Source organism: Oncorhynchus mykiss, chromosome 3, assembly GCF_013265735.2.
Source record: "Oncorhynchus mykiss isolate Arlee chromosome 3, USDA_OmykA_1.1, whole genome shotgun sequence".
NCBI lineage: Eukaryota > Metazoa > Chordata > Actinopteri > Salmoniformes > Salmonidae > Oncorhynchus > Oncorhynchus mykiss.
Genome location: NC_048567.1, coordinates 74,894,793 through 74,900,265, shown reverse-complemented (window position 1 = coordinate 74,900,265; position 5,473 = coordinate 74,894,793).

Below are 5,473 nucleotides of genomic sequence, written 5' to 3'. Positions count from 1 at the left end.
ATTGACAGGGTCCATGTCCACCTCATTGACAGGGCCCATGCCCACCTCATTGACAGGGCCCATGCCCACCTCATTGACAGGATCCATGCCCACCTCATTGACAGGATCCATGCCCACCTCATTGACAGGGTCCATGCCCACCTCATTGACAGGGCCCATGCCCACCTCATTGACAGGATCCATGCCCACCTCATTGACAGGATCCATGCCCACCTCATTGACAGGGTCCATGCCCACCTCATTGACAGGATCCATGCCCACCTCATTGACAGGGTCCATGCCCACCTCATTGACAGGATCCATGCCCACCTCATTGACAGGGTCCATGCCCACCTCATTGACAGGATCCATGCCCACCTCATTGACAGGGTCCATGCCCACCTCATTGACAGGATCCATGCCCACCTCATTGACAGGGTCCATGATCACCTCATTGACAGGATCCGTGCCCACCTCATTGACAGGATCCATGCCCACCTCATTGACAGGATCCATGTCCACCTCATTGACAGGATCCATGCCCACCTCATTGACAGGATCCATGCCCACCTCATTGACAGGATCCATGCCCACCTCATTGACAGGATCCATGCCCACCTCATTGACAGGGTCCATGCCCACCTCATTGACAGGGTCCATGCCCACCTCATTGACAGGGCCCATGCCCACCTCATTGACAGGGTCCATGCCCACCTCATTGACAGGATCCATGCCCACCTCATTGACAGGATCCATGCCCACCTCATTGACAGGATCCATGCCCACCTCATTGACAGGATCCATGCCCACCTCATTGACAGGATCCATGTCCACCTCATTGACAGGATCCATGCCCACCTCATTGACAGGATCCATGCCCACCTCATTGACAGGATCCATGCCCACCTCATTGACAGGGTCCATGCCCACCTCATTGACAGGGCCCATGCCCACCTCATTGACAGGGCCCATGCCCACCTCATTGACAGGGTCCATGCCCACCTCATTGACAGGATCCATGCCCACCTCATTGACAGGGTCCATGCCCACCTCATTGACAGGGTCCATGCCCACCTCATTGACAGGGTCCATGCCCACCTCATTGACAGGGTCCGTGCCCACCTCATTGACAGGATCCGTGCCCACCTCATTGACAGGATCCGTGCCCACCTCATTGACAGGATCCGTGTCCACCTCATTGACAGGATCCATGTCCACCTCATTGACAGGATCCATGCCCACCTCATTGACAGGATCCATGCCCACCTCATTGACAGGGTCCATGCCCACCTCATTGACAGGGTCCATGCCCACCTCATTGACAGGCTCCATGTCCACCTCATTGACAGGGTCCATGTCCACCTCATTGACAGGATCCATGCCCACCTCATTGACAGGATCCATGTCCACCTCATTGACAGGGTCCATGTCCACCTCATTGACAGGGTCCATGTCCACCTCATTGACAGGGTCCATGTCCACCTCATTGACAGGATCCATGCCCACCTCATTGACAGGATCCATGTCCACCTCATTGACAGGGTCCATGTCCACCTCATTGACAGGGTCCATGTCCACCTCATTGACAGGGCCCATGCCCACCTCATTGACAGGGCCCATGCCCACCTCATTGACAGGATCCATGCCCACCTCTGACAGGCTCCATGTCCACCTCATTGACAGGGTCCATGTCCACCTCATTGACAGGGTCCATGTCCACCTCATTGACAGGATCCGTGTCCACCTCATTGACCTCTTTGATCATTATGTATGGTTATCATGTATCATACATGTCATTTAGATATTTATACTTTACAAACACACACCTTTTTTTTCTCTGTGGTTCAAAATCCATATATAGTAGACAAGACAGTTTTAAAATCTATAGGTTTACCAAACGGTTAAATGATTAACCATTAAGCAAAGTTGGATAAAGTGATGGTCGGATGTATTTAAACTAATGAGAAAATAATCACATCATAATAGTATTGTGAAAGGCAATTACTTTATATGAAAGATATTTCTAGATGAAACACTGATTACGGTTGGTGGATTTGGGGATTTTGGGACACACTGTGGGATTTTGTGTGTTGTACTCAGTCAATTGAAAATGTGATTAAAGTTTAGAAAAAAACAACCTTTTTCCTTGTGAAAATAGTACCAAAGCAATTAATAAAAACTGTAATAGCTGGGCAACTGCACACATTTCATATGAACACCGGTTCCAAATGAACACCGGTTCCAAATGAACACCGGTTCCAAATGAATTGTTTACGAGGTTTATTGTTTGATTTATTTTTTACATGATATAATTCAGTAATGGCTCTGCAAAATTATGGCAATCATGTTTTTATCGTAAGAAACTGCCAGCCGTTGGCTTCTAACAGCTGAGAACTGCTAGCTAACTGGCAAGCACAAAAACAGTCAACAACTTTGGGAGTACAGCGCCCTAGAAATCGTCAGATTGCCCTCTATTGGCGAAATTGAGAACTGACAAATACACAGTCAAAGAGGAGAATAATTATTCTGTCGTGGAAAATGTAGCATTGTTAATAGTGGCGTACTAAGACAAAATAAACGTGACACGGTGTTTACATGATAACACATTAGTGCAGGAAATGAAGAAAGTGATTCAAATGCAGGCCGTCATTGTAAATGAGAATTTGCTCTTAACTGACTTGACTAGTTAAATAAAGGTTAATGCTGGAAGTAAACAATTAACTATGCAAATGAGCAAACGCTGTGTGCATTAATGAAATAGAAGCCTGGCTCAAATAGAAGCCTCTCTAATAAGTGCCTGTTGTGTTCAGCGAATTAAGCAAATAAGGCTATTAATAACGTTTTCACGGTATACTGTAAATTAATCAGGTATTTGTCATTCCTGAACAAGGAATTACATAATTATAACGTACTAATTTACTCAAGTATACATTTTAAATCATTGTTTTTAAATTCACCTATGGGGAAACAAAAGTCAGCTGTTATGAGGTTTACTGAGGTTTCTGTTAACTTTTAACTTGATTTGTTTTACTTGTTATACAAAAATAATTACGTACATATGATACAGATTTAGTTGAAATAATTAAATATGTATTTAGCTGTTCAGAATGAGTAGAGTTTAAGAAAACATTAAGTCTAACATCAAGACTGTAAAATAATTTAACACAACCTCTTCAAACCCCTCTTCTCCATAAATATGACTCATCCTAATGAATATCAGAGGAACAGACGATGCTCGGACGTTTCAGTTCCTGCTCCACTATTACACCATTCCAGCTAAATAAAGGTCATTCCAGCTGTTTGTCCCTCACTTCTACGGTCTTTTAGCCAGTCATGGCTCTGAGTCACGCTAGCTAAACCACACTAACGCTAGCTAGCTAACATACTGTAGCTGAGAGTCACCCACTGAACACAATGAGAGACAGACAGAGAGCATATAGTTTCACTGTGCTGCTGACACATGGCAAGCTGTGATTCACACACACACCCTCACCCACCCTCCGTACATTCTGTAGTAATGGGTTTCCTACAGCCCCACCCAACCACTGTGCATTGTGTAGTAACTGGGTTTTCTTGAGCCCTACCCAGTTACCATTCTCTCTCAATAACAATAACTATACAACATTGCAGAATTTTAAATGTATATTATACTCATATTTTGACCTGATTTTAAATTAGCTAATTCATTGGCTACTTCAGTAATTGAGATGTCCTACTTCAGTCCTTGTCTTTTTAAAGAATATATTTGTATTACTTGTGTGTATAAATCTGTAGTAACCTGAAGAGCTACTACTGTCTGACTCCAGCCTGACTACTGTCTGACTCCAGCCTGACTCCAGCCTGACTCCAGCCTGACTCCAGCCTGACTCCAGCCTGACTACTGTCTGACTCCAGCCTCTCCAACCTGACTCCAACCTGACTCCAACCTGACTCCAACCTGACTACTGTCTGACTACTGTCTGACTCCAGCCTGACTCCAGCCTGACTCCAGCCTGACTCCAGCCTGACTCCAGCCTGACTCCTGCCTGACTCCTGCCTGACTCCTGCCTGACTCCAGCCTGACTCCAGCCTGACTCCAGCCTGACTCCAGCCTGACTCCAGCCTGACTCCAGCCTGACTCCTGCCTGACTCCAGCCTGACTCCAGCCTGACTCCAGCCTGACTCCAGCCTGACTCCAGCCTGACTACAACCTGACACACACTGCTCTTCTGGCTTTTCAAATCAAGACCACTTTACTTTTTGCACAGTTCTGCCACTGTCTCTGTACTTGTGCTGATTGGCTGAGTTAGCCAAAAACGTCAGTGCTTAGTATCGTGAGCAGGGATTTCTACTGGAGTGGTATTTTCCGAGCTCCTTCCAATATCTCTACTCTTGGTAACAGAGTGAGGAAAGGTATGGTTGTGAGAAGGTTATATGGAGGTGAGGACTGGCAGATGAAGATGTTCTTTCTTTCTCTTTCATGTTCTCTCTCTCTACTGGACATCCACACTTCTGTCTTGTACATGTCATTTGTGCTTTAGTGTCTGATATCTCAGCTTATTTTCCTATTTCTCAGGTGTCTCAGAGGTGATCGACTGCCAGTCCAGGTACTTTCTCCATGGTGTAGACTAGAGACAGTGAAGGGGGAGCAGTCACTGTAGATAGGAGAGAAGTGTAGGGGTCTTGTCTGTGGTGTAGACTAGAGACAGTGAAGGGGGAACAGTCACTGTAGATAGGAGAGAAGTGTAGGGGTCTTGTCTGTGGTGTAGACTAGAGACAGTGAAGGCGGAACAGTCACTGTAGATAGGAGAGAAGTGTAGGGGTCTTGTCTGTGGTGTAGACTAGACAGTGAAGGGGGAGCAGTCACTGTAGATAGGAGAGAAGTGTAGGGGTCTTGTCTGTGGTGTAGACTAGAGACAGTGAAGGGGGAGCAGTCACTGTAGATAGGAGAGAAGTGTAGGGGTCTTGTCTGTGGTGTAGACTAGAGACCGTGAAGGGGGAGCAGTCACTGTAGATAGGAGAGAAGTGTAGGGGTCTTGTCTGTGGTGTAGACTAGAGACAGTGAAGGGGGAGCAGTCACTGTAGATAGGAGAGAAGTGTAGGGGTCTTGTCTGTGGTGTAGACTAGAGACAGTGAAGGGGGAGCAGTCACTGTAGATAGGAGAGAAGTGTAGGGGTCTTGTCTGTGGTGTAGACTAGAGACAGTGAAGGGGGAGCAGTCACTGTAGATAGGAGAGAAGTGCAGGGGTCTTGTCTGTGATCTACAGGACTCTCACTGTTCATTTCAATCAATCGACAGAACCATGTGTACGTCTCTTAGCTGATAACGGGACCTCTCCTCTCCCTCTCTTTTTTTTTTGAATGGGTGTCCTCTCTCTAACCTCTCAATTGAGAGGAGTGTAACAGGACACTGCCCTCCACTGCTATAGGCTCAGCCCCTTTCAGCAAGGGACTATAAGAGCTGTCTCAGCTCAGAGTGTGTAAGAGAGAGTCTGTCTGTCTGTCTGTCTGTCTGT